At 46.7% G+C, this 17593-nt stretch overlaps 1 long non-coding RNA gene across 1 annotated transcript; it reads right to left on the reverse strand.

Moving 5' to 3' along the window:
* Positions 1 to 224: 224 nt before the first annotated feature.
* On the reverse strand, positions 225 to 14623 carry LOC309814288. The gene is made up of 4 exons (XR_014295664.1): positions 14189 to 14623; positions 5578 to 5704; positions 5213 to 5308; positions 225 to 2729 (listed from the first exon to the last, which is right to left on the reverse strand). It is a non-coding gene; the product is annotated as an uncharacterized lncRNA (long non-coding RNA).
* Positions 14624 to 17593: the final 2970 nt, after the last annotated feature.

Consider the following 17593-nt stretch of genomic DNA (forward strand, 5'->3'; position numbering starts at 1 on the left):
CAAGGTTCTTGGTGTACACAAGCAATAACACTATTTCATACTATGTACTAAACCATATGCACCTGGAATATAAACAGGAATCTGAAAGATTTTCTTCTTGTCTCAGGAAAAAACCTAAACCACACACCCAGCTGTTCTTCAACAGTTTACTACCTACAGCTACTCCAGAACAACGACTTACCAGTTAAAGCCCTTCAGTGACAAGAAACAGGAACTCATTCTGCTTAACTTTAGCAGAAAACAATATTTATTGAAAAGATGAGGAAGCACATAGAAGACCAGAAAATCAGGTTCAAAAGGGGCAGTATCCAAAGTTATTCTGAGAAATCAAAACAGCAAGAACTAACTGATGGTCTCACTGGAATTCTGGGACAAGAATGAGTTCCAGTATTTCCCTGCTGGTTCATGGGAGACTGAAATTGAGATGAAAACTCCTGGAAAAGAGGCTCCCATTTCCCAACAACGGCAGAGTGCTCACCTGTGACTGGTGGAAAGGACACCCTGAAAGACCCACCGCAAGGGTGCACACACACAGGAGGGGTATTTCTCCAAAGAGATCTAAGCCGCTCTTACCGATCAATGCGGAACAGACACTGAACTGGTAAATATAATCAATGTTCATTATGGTGAGTGCTCTTAGGAAGCACCCCTGTTAACAACTGCCAGACCCACTTGCTGGATAAGTAAATTCATTTGGAATGAGAAATGAATCCTTTCATTTATTAAAAACTACATTATTTTAGTTATATTGCTAAGAAATAAAGAGACAACACTGATCCTTAGCATTTAATGTGGAGAATATTAGAGGGTGTTATTCCACAAACTATCAAATATAACAAGTTACATTTAAAAATAAAATACCAAAAATTTTTAAAACACTATTCAGTGTTACTCAGGAAAGTCACACTCCATACCCCTTAACCTTCAGAGTATGTTCCTTGCCATTTTCCTGCTATTACTCTAGTTACATATTAAAATAAAAAACAACTTTACTCTCTACCAAGACTTTCTTCAGCACCACATCTGGAACGCGACTCCCCATGTAACACAGCTTCCATGGGAAGTGCTTTCCTGATTTATTAAAGTTACAAGGGTTTCTCAATATGAATTCCCCATGTTAAATCTTCATAATCAGGCTACCACTTCTGATACAGTTACTGCTCCGTACTCCTGCAACTATTCTCTTGTATATAAAGGTTTGTATGACTTACTTCTGAAAGCTTTTGCACATTCATTCCAAATATGATTGGCCTCTCTCTTGTATGACTAATTTGATAAGAGAGTATTTTTAGGACTTCCTGCCTCTATTATCCTCCAAAGTCTCCTGTGGATCAGCTTCTGTGAGAATGCTTCTAACATCTACTCCATTCTGATTTCTCACTTGTGTGTTTTTCGATGTATACGAAGCCCTGAATTCCAGCAGAAGGATTTCCCACATTCAGAGCATTTCCATGGCTTCTCTCCTGTATGAACTCTCTGATGTTCACTGAGAGATGACTTCTGAGTGAAGGCTTTCCCACATTCACTGCATTTGTGGGGTTTTTCTCCTGAATGAGTCTTCTGGTGTATCTGAAGTGATGCCTTCCTAGGATAGGCTTTCTCACATTCGCTGCATTCATAGGGCTTCTCTGTTGAATGAGTTCTCTGATGTATAATTAGCTGTGATTTCCCACAAAAGGCTCTCTCACAGAAGCTACACTCATAAGGTCTCTCTCCTGTGTGTGCTCTCCGGTGTATAACGAGGTATGACTTGCTGCTGAAGGCTTTCCCACACTCACTGCACCCATAGGGCTTCTCTCCCGCGTGAGCTCTCAGATGCGCGGTGAGCTGTTCCTTCCTACCGAAGGCCTTCCCACATTCGCTGCACTGATAAGGATTATCTCCTGTGTGAATTCCCTGGTGCACAACGAGTTGTGTCTTCATGCTGAAGGCCTTCCCACAATCCCTGCATTGATAGGGCTTCTCTCCCGTGTGCATCCTAATGTGAACGAGGAGATACGACTTACTCCTGAAGGCTTTCCCACAGTCACTGCATTTATGGGGTTTCACTCCTGTGTGAGTTCTCTGGTGCACAATGAATGGGGACTTCAGACTAAAGGCTTTCCCACATTCACTGCATTCATAGGGTTTCACTCCTGTATGGCTTCTCTGGTGTAAAATAAGCTGTGATTTCCAGCTGTAGGCTTTCCCACATTCACTGCAACCATAAGGTTTCCCTCCTGAGTGAATTTCCTGATGGACAATGAGCTGTGACCTGAATGAGAAGACTTTCCCACACTCGATACAGGAGTAGGGCTTCTCTCCTGTGTGGACTCTTTGATGAGCATTGAGGTTTGACTTGGCACTGAAGGCTCGCTCACATTTAGTGCATTCGTATGGTCTCTCTCCTGTATGAATTCTGAGATGTACAATGAGCTGTGATTTACAACGAAAAGCTTTCCCACATTCTTTACATACACAGTTTTTTTCTATACTATGAGTTCTTTGATGCTTAAGAAAATATGATTCATCACACCCATGAAACTGATCAGGATTCTGTCTTAGATAGCTTCTGGCTGAAGCTAAGTTTTGTGTCAAGCTTTTTCCATGTGTATTATATTTAAGGAGGCTTTGTCTTGAAGAAATGTGGCTTTTGCTCAGATGAAGCTTTCCAAATGCATTACAAGCATAGCTTCTCTCAACACTTTCAAGTTCGTCTTGATTTTTCTGGTACCATTCTTCCCAACCTTCTAGAAAAAAAAAAAACCAACACCATATATTTAAAATCATAACACAAACCTAATATAGAACTAAAGGGCTTTAGAACTGCCATGTAGTGAGTGTTTTTCTTTTGGTCCAGGCCTCTGACACAATGGTTCAAAAGAAATACTGGCCAAGTGCACACACATCACATAACCAAGCATGGGGGCAAGGGGAAGTGAATCAAACCAAAATAAGTCCCTGTACAGAAATGGGTAGCCAATTAGCAGTGATCAAAAATGTTTTTTAAAAATAGAAGTTTAAAAATTTAGCCTGCACTTAGAAGCCAATGCCAACTATTTATGCCAATTTTATTATTGCAGGAGTTTACTCATAAAGTTAATTCACAGGATATTAACTTAGAATAGCTAGGTATGACATGTAGGTAGGTACAATGAGACGTTAAAAGAGAGACTGAGTGAGCCATAAGGAAAGTAAGGCAAAAGCATTCCAAACAGAAGGAAGAGCAAGTGCAAAGCTCCTGGGGAAGGAACCTGCGTGGCATGGTTAAGGAACAGAATAAAGACCAGGACAGCTGAGACCCCCTGAGTGAATAGAGTGAAGGCAGGAACCAGATTAGGCAAGGCCTCAGGAAAGAGTTTTCACCCAAAGGACTTTAATTAGAGGGGGTCTCGATTTGTCTTGTGCTTTTAAAAGATCAGTGGCCGTTACGTAAAAACGAATAGGAAAAGGGCAGAGAGACAAATGAAGAGCCACTGCAGCAGTCCAGGATGACAGGGTGGGGCTGGCTGTCCTTCTGGAGCTGAGCAACATGGACATACTTGGAAAGAGAACTAAGAAAGGTACTAATGGACTGGATGTGAGAACCCAGAGGAGGGGAGGACTTAGTAACTCCTAGATTTGAGACTTGAGAAGCAGGTGGTGCTGCTCTTTGAGACTGAAAACACCGAGAGAGAGACATGTTCGGAGGAAAAACAAAGGACTCTGTTTTGGATCCTATTACATTTGAGATCATAGTTAAGTATCCAAATGGAGAAGCAGGTAGGCAGTTAGACCTCAGTTCAGTGCTCAGTAAAAAGTAGGCATCAACAGCACATACAAGGTATTAAATGACGTGAGGGATAACGTCTTCTAGGGAACACGTGTAAATTAAAAGAGATGCCAAAACAGCCCTGGAGCAGACGACATTTAAGGTTGGAGAGGAGATGAAGAGAGAATGGGAAAGTCCATCTGTGAGGCCCAAACAGTGTGAAGATGACAGTGATAGCAAGACAAGGGTTAAAGGAAAGGAACAGCAGCAGGGTGCGGTCTGGACAGCAGCCGTCCAGACAAAAGCATTCCAAACAGAAGGAACAAGTACAAAACTCCTGAGGAGGGAATCTGCGTGGCATGGTTAAGAAACAGAACAAAGGCCAGGACAGCTGAGACTCCTTGAGTGAACAGAGTGAAGGCAGGAACCAGATTAGGCAAGGCCCCGTACACACTGTCTGACTGTGTGTCAGCACCCGTCAGACACACAGCCTCAGTCACCCCCGTACATGACTGCTGCGCTGGGGGCCTCAGTAGCTGTCCTGCTTTCTCAGGACCGCTTGCTAAACACTTTTCTCCCCAAAGTGGTGGGAAACCGGAGGAAGAAGAGCAATTTCAGAAGTGCCTTCCCATTTCTGCCACTGAGAATGCAGAGTGGGAAAGCCCAGGGGGACTCTCCTGCAAGAGTATAAAGCTGGGACCAGAGCGCATGAGGAAAGGAGAAGGAGGATGGCAATTCGGCTGTTACAACACTGGGAGGAAAAAGCTTTGATTTTCAGGACAGAAGAGCCTTTCCACAGTTACAATATAGAAGAGAAGCCCAAACTTGGACAACTCAAAAGGGAAGAGTAAGCGGGGTCAGGGAAATAAAAGTAGGGTGATAAAAACCACCTAAGATACAGGTGAGACTAGGCTAGATTTCAGAATTCTTTTAAGGAAAGAGCCCAAGGGACTTCCCTGGCAGTCCAGTGGTTAAGAATCTGCATGTACACTGCAGGGAGCATGGGTTCCATCCCTGGTCGGGGAACTAAGATCCCATGTGCTGCGCGGTGTGTCCAAAAAAAAAAAAGAAAAAGAAAAGTGCCCAAGAAAGTAATAGTTGTAATTTCCAAGTGACTGGTGTGAGAAGAGAGAAGGAAGCAATGAAATCTCCTAAGACAGTCAAGGGGAGAGAATGAAATGAAAAACTATGGGTAAAGTCAAGGGAGTTAACTGCAGAGGCAAGAGAGAAAACAAGGCCCATGACTACGGGAAGGAAGGCAGAGAAAAAAGGTGCCAGAAGGAAGAAATCTAACCCAGAAAGCAACCTCTCGGAGCCACGGGAGGAAACCGAGGGCCCCGTCCTTACCTGAGGACTCGTGGGCTCATCCTGAGTCCACCCAGTGGTTCAAGGACTTCAAAGAACAGTTTGCGCACGCAACACTCCGAGTGCTAGCCCCGGTTCACTCCAGACCTCCCCTCTCCATGGTTTCTGCTCACCCACCTGGACAGCTCTGACGGGAAACTTCCGTGTTTATTATCCATGGCTCTTCTCCTTGCTCCAACTTGAAGACTAAATCAGGTTTGGTACCATGATACCCTGTTAAGGGAAAATCACAAAGGATGTGGGCCAAACTGCTGGGGACTAGAAAAGGAAGCTAGGAGCTAGGAGAGGAAGCAGCTTGTTTGCACTTGCAGAAAGATTACAATGAGGGGATGAAGACAGAATAGGGACTGAGAACGTATGACCTCTAGAGCTCAAGTCCATAATCATTAATTACTTCAGAGGCCCCGGGACAGAACAACAAAAGAAAAAGCGGTGGCAACTTATGACTCACGACCTGAGCCGAAAAGAGAAGCTGTACTTACCCAAAGACACCAGGTTACTATAGTTTTCCAGAGTCACATCCCGGTACAGGTGCTTCTGCGCAGAATCCAGTAACTGCCATTCTTCCCAGGTGAACTCCATAGATATATCCTTGAATGACGACAATCCCTGTAACAATACACACACCATTCCACAGGCTGCAACTATACTGGGAGACATGGAAAAGACGTAGAGGACCCAGGAAAGGAGAATGTCCCTCCACAGACTGCATCCTGCGCCCAGGCCACCACTTGCTTTGAGAGAGAATTTAAAAATTATAATAATAAGTGAGCCTCTGTGTGCTAGATACTCTTTTGGGTCCTGAAGACTTCAGGATGAGTGAAGCTCACTCTGGCCTCCAGAAGCTTTTAGTCCTGTAGAGGGAAATGAACAGCTATGCATGCAGACAAAATAAGGTGTTTCCAGTCTGATAAGAACCTATTCAGGGAGACCTTGCATGGGGTGGCGAGCACGACTCTAACTACGGGCACCAGACACACAAGGTCTGACCCTCCGGAAGTGCCTGCCGTCTGGCCGGCTGCTCAGCCCACCTGAGTCTCAGTGGGAGCAAGCACATGAAGAAAACATGCCAGGGACTTCCCTGGTGGTGCAGTGGTTAAGAATCCTCCTGCCAATGCAGGGGACACGGGTTCGAGCCCTGGTCCGGGAAGATCCCACATGCCGCGCAGCAGCTAAGCCCGTGCGCCACAACTACCGAGCCTGCGCTCTAGAGCCTGCGAGCCACAACTACTGAGCCCACATGCCGCAACCACTGAAGCCCGCGCACTCTATGGCCCGCGTGCTGCAACTACTGAGCCCACATGCCACAACTACTGAAGCCGCGGTCCTAGAGCCCGTGCTCCGCAACAAGAGAAGCCACCGCAATGAAAAGCCTGTGCACTGCAACAAAGACCCAACGCAGCCAAAAATAAATTAAATTTAAAAAAAAAAGAAAGAAAGAAGGAAAAGAAAATGTGACAAATAGGTGACTTGCCAGGCTTCTTCCAAGAAAAGAAGGGGTCCACGACAGAGCCGACCAGGGGACACCCAGCACAGACTGTGAACCTAAAGCCCAGGTCGCGGAGCCGCAGGCCACGAGCCAGCACGGGCGCGTCTGCTCCCCGAGGTGGGCGGGTCCTACCAGGCGGCCCTGCAGCAGTGTCAGCCATGCGGCCTGCATGCCTGGTGCTTGATGCCTCTGAGAACTACCTAGTGTGCTCACAATAAATTCCTCTCACAGGACCAAAAGATAGCAGCAAGCCACAGACCCTCAGGGGATCATTCAATAAGCACTTATTAGGCACCAACCGCGGACACAGTCCCTGTCCTCAGTGGGTTTCCATTCCTGCAGGGGAGATGCCAGTAAACACACAGCCACCTAGCACGCAGGCGGTGACAGTGCTCTGACAGGCCTCCAGCAGCTTCAGGGGAGAGAGGCGGGGAGGAAGACACAGGCGCTATCTCAGATGGGTGATCAGGAGCACCCTGCTGAGGCAACATTTGGGCAGAAACACAAGCAGTGTGAGAACGAGCTCCGAGATTTCTTCGGGAAGAGCCTTCCACGCAGCATGAGAACAAAGGCACAGGCCTGCAGGGCTCGAAGGACGTGGTAAGGACTTGGATTTCATTCCACAGGAGGAGAAGCCCCCGGAAGGCCTTGGACAGGGTGGCGCGCTCTGACCCCCATCTGAGACCATTCTGACTGCCATGGAGAGGGGAGGGGTCCTAGTTCCAGTGAAAGATGAAGGTCCCTGGGGCTGGAGTAAGAGCACTAGGGTAAGGAGTCGTGGTTGGGTACCAGGCATCCAGTGAAGCCAGAGGCAGAGACGCCCCGGTGGAGACGACAGCGCAGAGAGAGAGAGAAGGACGTCGAGGAGAAGGCAAGGATCCTGGCCGAGCAAGCGGAAGACACTGCCCTCTACAGGTTGGGAAGCCTGCAGGACGAGAAAGGGAGGGATGGGGGCTGAAGGCAAGGAAGCTGCAGCTAGAGGAGCCCCGACTGACGCCCTAACAGGCTCCTCCCCAAGAGCGCTGCCTGCAGCGAGGGGGACCCCGGGGAAGACACAGTGAGTGCAACGCTGGGGGAGCCTCAGAGGCCAGTGGAAATACAGGGTAGAGCCCTGTCACAGGCTCCAAGCGATCCCTGTCATGCTGGGGACTGACCGCCAGATGACAGGAGGTCCCATCCCAACCCACGAGGAGCTCCCACAGGGACAAAAAGTGAAGTGGGAATAAAGAGAAGAGCCTCCCATCTCCCGCAGCCTGAGTCGGGGAAGAAGAGGGGTTGGAGTGCAGCCTGGACTTTCCAATGCCTGGAAGTTAACTGACATCCAAATACTTGGCTCTTGCCAAGATGACTGCCAGGGCCGGGGAGGGACAGCTGACAGGGCACGTCTGAGGTCGTGATGGAGAAAAATGAAGCCGTGACATCAAGCCCAAGGCATTCATGCAGGGGGGAGGAGAAACAGGAAGCAAGGCCTGAGGTAGATGCCACAAGAGCAAACACAGACCAAAGGGACAGGATGGAAGAAGAAAGGGGTAGAGCAGAGAGTGTATCTTATTTTAAGCCTTTTGCTATTTTTAAGTTTGATAAGAATAAAAACAAAATACACAGGAAATACTACAAAAAAATTCAATTGGGCAAGCATAATCAAGAAATGAGGAGACTTCCCTGGTGGTCCAGTGGTAAAGAATCCGCCTTCCAATAAAGGGGAAGCGGGTTCAATCCCTGATCGGGGAACTAAGACCCCACATGCTGTGGGGCAATTAAGCCCGAGCCCTGCAACTACAGAGCCCGCGTACCCTGGAGCCCTCGCACCACAACTAGAGAGAAGCCCGGGGGCTTCCCTGCTGGCACAGTGGTTAAGAATCCGCCTGCCAATGCAGGGGACATGGGTTCGAGCCCTGGTCAGGGAAGATCCCACATGCCATGGAGCAAGTAAGCCCGTGTGCCACACCTGCTACATCTGCGCTCTAGAGCCCGTGAGCCACAATTACTGAAGCCCGTGTGCCTAGAGCCTGTGCTCTGCAACAAGAGAAGCCACCACAATGAGAAGCCCACACAGTGCAACAAAGAGTAGTCCCCGCTCCCCGCAACTAGAGAAAAGCCCATGTGCAGCAATGAAGACCCAACGCAGCCAAAAATGAATAAATAAATAAAATTAAAAAAAAAAAAAAAAGAGAGAAGCCCGCGTGCCACAGGGAAGAGCCCGCCCCACAATGAAAGATGCCGCAGCTAAGACCCGAAGCAGCCAAAAAAATAAAGAAAATAAAGAAATTTTAAAAAAAGAAAAGAGGGCCTCCCTGGTGGCGCAGTGGTTGGGAGTCCGCCTGCCGATGCAGGGGATGCGGGTTCGTGCCCCGGTCTGGGGGGATCCCATATGCCGCGGAGCGGCTGGGCCCGTGGGCCGTGGCCGCTGGGCCTGCGCGTCCGGAGCCTGTGCTCCGCAACGGGAGAGGCCACGGCAGTGAGAGGCCCGCGTACGGGGAAAAAAAAAAAAAATAAAAAAATAAAATAAAAAAAGAAAAGAAAGAAAAGAGGGAATGACTAAGACAGGGTGCATAACTCTAAGATAGAAAAGGGATTTTAAAATTCATAAACGATCACTATACACAAGCGGTTCTGCTATAATGTGATGTTACAAAAAAAAAATCACCACTATGCAAAGCCTCTGCTTATGGGAAGAGCAGGGTTGGGGTGTGACACTTTTGTAGCACACATGAAAAAAGAAAATCAGGAACCTTAATAAAAACAGTAGCAGTTTTATACATGTTTGATTTGAGAAATACATAAATACTACCATAAATATGGCACTGTACCTTGAAAAACACCTGACGTTTGGGTGTCAGAAGGGCCATACATTAGTATAAAGTGGTGAAAAGAGGCTTGCCTGAAATCAGTCAGAAAGCTCACTTTGTTCCCTAAGATATCAATCATGTTGAAACAAATTTACATCCTTAAAGCAAACATGATAGCAGAACTGACTGTATTTACAAGTTTCTTCCAATAAATTTGAAAACTTAGAAGAAATGGAAATTTTCCTAGGAAAATAAAAGTAACCAAATTTTGCCCGGAAAGAATTAGGAAGACCAGACTGACTAGCCCATGGTCATAAAATAAACCAAAACAGTAATCAAAGGTATACGCTCTCCATAAAGACAACAGTCCCACACTATCTTGAAAAGTAAGTTCTATCAGCATCCAAGGAACAGAAATTTTCTCCCATATCTAATCTGATGTAGAGACAGGAAATGATGGGAAACCCATCACACAAAACCTGTGTAACCCTACAGAGCAGGCAAGGACAGCACAAACTGTACTCCAATCTCATTTATTACAAACACCTAGATAAAGACACTAATAGAGTAAACAAATCCTGTACACACATACATAGCAAACTATGAATGAAGTTTATCCAGAAACTTAAAGGGCAGTCCAAGCTTTAAAAAAACAAAACACAACTGTATCAAAGAAATAAGTAACATTAGTACATTAATGGAGAACAGACAATCATCTCAATAGGTGAAGCAAAGTACTAAGAGGAAATTTAACCGCTTGTAAAAATCGGAATTCAGTTTGTTACAGGTAAAAGTAATTTCCCTAAGCCTATAAAAAAAATCATACTTTGTGTGAAACTAAAATCAGGAACAAGACACGGACGCTCACATCAACTCTGCTAGTCAGCACTGTCCCAGAGGACCCAACACAGCAGGAACAGAGCAAAATGCCAGTGATAAACACTAAGCAAGGAGGAGAAATTACTGTCATTATTTACAAACATCTGATTTTCTGACTAAAAAACCTAACAGAAACAGCTGGCATAACATGAGAACCGGTAAGAAACATCAGCAGGGTGGCAGTAAAAAAAAAAATCAACATGTAACAGCCCTTTGATACACCAACAGTAACCAACTTGAAAATGTAATAAGAACCACAACAAAGCTAGAAAGTACTCAGGAATAAAGCTTAAAAATAGAGAAAAACCTAACGAAAAATACACATGTGATAAAATACATAAATGCAGAGGCAAAGAAAACACAATAGCCCAGATATGGAAGCAACGTAAATGTCCAGTGATAGATGAATGGATACAGAAGATGTGCTACACACACACAAACACACACACACACACACACACACACACGAACATTACTCAGCCATTTAAAAAAACCCCAAATCTTGCCATCTGTGACAACATGGATGGAACTACAGGGTATTATGCTAAGTGAAATAAATCAGACAGAAATACAAATACCATATGACCTCACTTATATGTGGAATCTAAAAAATTAAATGAACAAATAAACAAAACAAAACAAAAACAGACTCATAGACACAGAGACCACAAAGGTGGTTGCCAGAGGTGGAAGGGTGAGTGAAATAGGTAAAGGGGATTAAGAGGTGCAAACCTTCATTTATAAAATAAATTAGCCATGGGGATGCAGCATAAGGAATATGGTCAATAACGCTGTAATAACTTTGTACTGGGACGATTACCAGCCTTGGGGCAGTGATCATTTCATAATGTATGTAAATGTCAAATCACTATGTAGTACACCTGAAGCTACCATAATATTGTATATCAACTAAATTTCAAACATTTTTATATTTTTTTAAAAAGAAAAAAAAACACAGAGGCTTGAGTAATCGAGTAACATTTATGATATGTAGACTCAATGTGGTATAAAGATATTAATTTTCAACAAATTAATTTAGAAATTCAATGAATTCTCAATCAAAATGCTAAGAAGATATTTCTTTTCTAACACTTATTCACAATAAATAAAATCATACGTTTGGACTACCGCTGCTACAACTAAAAAATTAATGGTAAATTACAATCCTCATGAACATCAGAGACCCACGCAAGCAAGGAGGACTAAATGAACCAAATTTCAGAGACGGGAGAGCTCTTCCCAGGTGAGCTAAGAGCCGGCTGGCTGTTTACTTCGCCAAGGGCATTTGTCCAGCCTGAGAACAGGGGGGACGGGGTCAGCTGAGACAGAGGACGACACCAGGAGAAAGAGAAACCAGTGGAGCCTTCGATGTCCCCCTGGACAGCAGGCTGTCCCCCTGGGGCATTTGCTGAGTGCGGTCAGTGCAGGAACTGGGCGGGAATGGCAGACTGACTCTCCCATAGTCTCAAGGCACTTAGGACACAAAGCACTGAGAGGGAGGAGCCTGCGATCCACAAACCCCGCTGAAAATACAGGTGAACCGAGTCCAACTAAAGCAGCACCCCAGCCCCAAACCAGCTCAATGTCTGTTTAGATGAGGTGATAAGTCACTCCCCATCTGCACAACAGAGGAGAGGGGAAAGAGGCTCTGGTAGAAAGTAACATTGAACTTCAGTCTCTGTGGCTGTTCCCTTTATACCAATTCATGTACACACACACACAAGTAAAGAGAGAATGACAGAGCTAATCTGGGGAATCTGGGTGAAGGGTGTTTTCTTTAAATACAATACAGGAGATTATTTTATACTATTCTTGCAACTTCTCTAGTTTTGAAATTATTTCAAAATAAAACATAAAATGTAATAAACTCTAGGGCTTTCCAGATGAGCCTTTGCCTACTGAAAGGGCCCTACACAACCTGGCCTTGCTCTCACACGCTCCCTCCCCATGCCTGCCACACGCCTTCTTTCCACTAGACAGGGCACCTGCTGGTTCTCACCTTAAGGCTACTGACTTAGTTGCTTCCTGTTCTGTGCCCCCATCCTCCCATGATCATCCGGCTGTCATTCAGATTCTGCTTAAATGCTGCCTCAAGACAAGGTTGCCAGTCTGAAGTAGCCACCCAGCCTCTCAGTGCATGAGCATTCACAGCTTTGTTCATGATGTTCCCCTGGTATGTCTTACCATCTCCCATACCCTCCACGGGGTCATGGGCCCTGTCAGTCTTGTTCACCCCTGCATGCCCTAGAAAATTACCTGGCATAGTAGTCAATAAAGGCTTGCTAAACACGTGCACTCAAAAACAAGGAAATACTGTCTACATTTGTTCAAGTCTTTTAGGTCCTAAGAGGCGATCAGAGTGCAGGCTCTGAAGACACTCTGCGTGGGTCTGAATCTCAGCTCTGCCACCCTCGTGTCCTTGTTTCCCTCACTAGTTTGGGACCTGGCAGGCTCCCCAGTTTCCTCAGCTGTAAAATGGGGACATACTTGCCTCACAGGGCCGTGAGGTGTTAATGACGTCACACCCACAAGGTGGCTAGGCCAAGAGTGGTGTCTATTAATATTATTCAACAGTTGTGAAGTCTTCTTTATTCAGGTCCTGTGCCCTTATGGTCACTTATTTTATCTTTTCCAATTGCTATTGCAAATACGTTTTCTCTCGTTGTACTCTCTGTATAGTTATTGTTTAAAAGCAAAAAGTTCATTGATTTTGAGGTTAACTGTACCCCTCCGGCCGCCTCGGTGAAATCCCTTCTCCCCTGACACCCAAACTCTTCCTGTCACACTTGATCACCTAAGAAAGTGTCTATACTATTACTAGTCGCTTCTCTACATCCTGCTGCCCACAGCCGCATGCAATCCCTTCGCCTCTCAGGAACTGACCACCTGCACCACCCCCGCCATTCTCTCTGCTCTGGAAAAGCTGCTTAAGACCCACACATTCTGAAGTCCAGGCGGCACATTTCGGCCTCATGAAATACTTCTGAGGCATTTCGTATCATGGCTTCTAGGAAGCTCTCTTTTCTCAAATTTGCAGGGGAAGAAACCACTCTCCAAATTTTCTTTCACCTCCCTTGCACCCCAGCCCTTCGGCACCGCCGTCCTGCTTGCCCCGAGTCCTCTACTGGTCCCTCCTGGGGCTCTACTCGTCGTACCCTGCGCTCCCCCGAACACAGGCGCCTTTAATCTGCACATGTTAGTTGAAAACCCCTACCCAAGCTACAGACCCGACGACAGGCACTGCGCTTCGAACACCTACAAGCCCGCTCGGCCCCTGGATACCTCTTCCAACAGTGTTCTCAAGGCCGGAAATACGAGCAGCGCGCCAACGGCTCCGAGGAAGTTCACCTTCGCCTGGAAGCCCGCTCTGGCTCACCGCCCAACCACCCGCCCGGCCCGGCCGGTCCACTGGCCCTCTCCCCTCGCCACGCGGCTCCTTCCGGCTCTGAGCCCTCGAACCTGCCCGCCACCCTGCCCAGCGACCACCCTCCGCAAGAGACCGCAGCTCCTCGAAAGCAAGAAACGTACTGCCAGCGCCAGTCTCAGCGTCCAGCACACAAAGACACTCGGTGTATGAGCATCTCAACAAGTGAATGAACAAAAAGGAGGTTAATTTCCCTGATGGGGCCCGAAAGGGCTGGACACGAAGACAACTCCGTACTTGTGTGTGAGAAACCTGAAACGACAAAGGATCACTTCCTTCACGAGGACCCTCGCTGCCCTCAGAATTCAGGGTCCGCTGTAGACCATAAAACAGGGTACCTGCCGAAGGACAGGGCACCGGACACAAAATGCCCGAAGACTAGGAACGTTCCTGGAGACCCAGGCGGACGGCGGCGAACACGCGAGCTCAGGCCCTGGCGTGGCCGTCACGGGATGAACAAGGCCACGCTCACGGCCCAGTCAGCTTGCGCAAGGGAGAAAGTCCCGACTCACCCAACACGAAGCTGTCCGGGACCTGCTGGCCATCCCGCGCTGGTTCGTGCAGGGTCTCCCGGCTGCTCCCACCCCGCCCACCCAGCAGGGGCTTCGCGCCCCACGGAGGGAGGGTCCGCGGGCACCAGGCACCTGCCCTTCGGGGCTGAGTCCCTCGCAGGGACGCGGCCTCCGGGCCCGGGCGGAGGGAACCGGGGCAATGAGTTTGTACCGTTCCGCAGCCGTGAGGCGGGAGGGACCGAGGCCGGGCTGGCCGCCTCCACGCCCGGATCAACCGTGGGGGTTCAGGCGGCCAAGAGCCTGGTGCGCACAGGACGTTTCGGGCCAGGGTACCTTCGCGTCTCCGCCAGCCCCGCGGCCAAGGAAACAGAACGTCCCCGGCCCGCCTCTGTGCACAGTCGCCCAGCCGGCTGCAGCCCGCTAGGCGCGTCCCCCGCTGAAGCGGGGGTGCGGCGCACGCGGAAGTACGTCACGCGACCATGAGCGGCCGGCAGAAAACGACATCTCCCAGAACCCTCTGCGGAGGAGGCGGAGGGCCTGGGGAGAGCGGCGGAGGCTGACGGGAAAGGCGGGCTGGCAGGCTTTGCAAGCGCCCAGTGTTCCCCCCTATCAGCGCCTGCCTGGGCAGAGTCCATCTACGTGCAGGGGCTGGCGCTCGGGTCTGGACGCCACACCGGGTAGAGTTCCGACCGGAGGGCACAGCGGAGAAGAACACCGTGCGAGGCTGCAAGCTGCAGTGCACAGGGTTATAAAACAGTTGTGAATATCAGTGCCCCAAATAATAGTTACCAACTTCATAACGGTAGATGAAAAGAGAAATAGAAGTACATCACTAATGGGAGACATGAACATGCCAACTCTCCGTCCCAGACAGAGCAAACAATAGCCGACTGAAAGAAAACGCACAACGTAAACGTTGAGACTTATGTTTTATTTTATGGCCAAAACTGAGGACTTAAGCTTGGGACACAGCATCTTAGCTCTGAGGGGCTGCTCCAAAGAGGCAAATGGGGAAGCCAGGATATTATAGGAGTTTTTGCAACAAAGAGCAGGTAGTCGGATCAAAAGATTATTGTTGATTAAAGAAAACCACACATCTCAAGTTAAGGAATTCAGGGCTATTTCTTGTTGTTCTTACTTTTACCATAAGGGAGAGATTTATTTATTTATTTGTTTTGGTAACTTTTACCATAAGGAAGAGATATTTTTATTTTATTTTTGAATTTTATTTTCTTAATTTTTTTATACAGCAGGTTCTTATTAGTCGTCAATTTTATACATATTAGTGTATACACGTCAATCACAATCCCCCAGTTCATCATACCACCACCACCGCCACCACTTTCCCCTCTTGGTGTCCATACGTTTGTTCGCTACATCTGTGTCTCTATTTCTGCCCTGAAACCGGTTCGTCTCTACCATTTTTCTAGGTTCCACATATATGCGTTAATATACATTATTTGTTTATCGCTTTCTGACTTACTTCACTCTACATGACAGCCTCTAGATCCATCCACGTCTCTACAAATGACCCAATTTCATTCCTTCTTATGGCTGAGTAATATTCCATTGTATATATGTACCACATCTTGATCCATTCGTCTGTCGATGGTCATTTAGGTTGCTTCCACGACCTGGCTATCGTAAATAGTGCTGCAGTGAACATTGGGGTGGGGTGCATGTGTCTTTTTGAATTATGGTTTTCTCTGGGTATATGCCCAGTAGTGGCATAGCTGGGTCATATGGTAATTAGATTTTCAGTTTTTTAAGGACCCTCCGTACTGTTCTCCACAGTGGCTGTATCAATTTACATTCCCACCAACAGTGCAAGAGGGTTCCCTTTTCTCCACACTCTCTCCAGCATTTGTTGTTTGTAGATTTTCTGATGATGCTCATTCTAACTGGTGTGAGGTGATACCTCATTGTAGTTTTGATTTGCACTTCTCTAATAATTAGTGATGTTGAGCAGCTTTTCATGTGCCTCTTGGCCATCTGTATGTCTTCTTTGGAGAAATGTCTATTTAGGTCTTCTGCCTACTTTTGGATTGGGTTGTTTGTTTTTTTAATATTGAGCTGCATGAGCTGTTTATGTATTTTGGAGATTAATCCTTTGTCCGTTGATTCGTCTGCAAATATTTTCTCCTATTCTGAGGGTTATCTTTTCGTCTTGTTTATAGTTTCCTTTGCTGTGCAAAAGCTTTTAAGTTTCATTAGGTCCCATTTGTTTATTTTTGTTTTTATTTCCATTACTCTAGAGGGTGGGTCAAAAAAGATCTTGCTGTGAATTGTGTCAAAGAGTGTTTTTTCTATATTTTCCTCTAAGAGTTTTATAGTGTCCAGTCTTACATTTAGGTCTCTAATCCATTTTGAGTTTTTTTTTTTTTTTTTTTTTTGCGGTACGCGGGCCTCTCACTGTTGTGGCCTCTCCCGCTGCGGAGCACAGGCTCCAGACACACAGGCCCAGCGGCCATGGCTCACGGGCCCAGCCGCTCCGCAGCACATGGGATCCTCCCGGACTGGGGGCACGAACCCACGTCCCCTGCATCAGCAGGCGGACTCCCAACCACTGCGCCACCAGGGAAACCCGAGTTTATTTTTGTGTATGGTGTTAGGGAGTGTTCTAATTTCATTCTTTAACATGTAGCTTCCAGTTTTCCCAGCACTGCTTATTGAAGAGACTGCCTTTTCTCCATTGTATATCCTTGCCTACTTTGTCCTAGATTAGTTGACTATAGGTGCGTGGGTTTATCTCTGGGCTTTCTATCCTCTTCCATTGATCTATATTTCTGTTTTTGTGCCAGTACCATACTGTCTTGATTCTTGTAGGCACACAGGCTCAGTAGTTGTGGTTCTCAAGAGCGCGAATTGAGCAAAATATTCTTTCACAGATATTTTAATTTGTTCTTTTTGGCTAATTTTCTTTTTTCATTACCAATTGTTTTTGCTGTTTCTTCTCACTTTTTGATAAAAGTCTCTAGTATGATTTTATATTTTATTTTAAAAATTGGATTTATCAAGTTTAGTTTTTTCTATTTTAATTCCTTTTATATTCCGCTTTTATTCCTTAATTTACTTCTCTTCCCATAATTACATTTTATTTCTCCCCAAATCCCTCATTTCATTTATTTTCATTCTTTTTGTTAGTACTGTTGGACTGGATAAAACGTACCTATACTACGACTTTGATTTTATAAATTACTTTACTCAAAAAAAAGTTACTTTGCTCTATGATCAAAACTGGAGCACATTGAGGGGTGGGGGGGAGCGCAGGCTACATCCCACTGTCTGAACCGGGAGCCCCAGGCAGCAGCAAAGAGGTTGGCACCAGGAAACCTCGCCCCTGTCCATCAGGGAGGCGCGCCGCGGAGCCCTCTGGGAAATGTAGTTCTAAAGCGAACGGGGCTC

This window comes from Mesoplodon mirus, assembly GCF_964341445.2.
Source record: "Mesoplodon mirus genome assembly, chromosome: 13".
Taxonomy (NCBI): Eukaryota; Metazoa; Chordata; class Mammalia; order Artiodactyla; family Ziphiidae; genus Mesoplodon; species Mesoplodon mirus.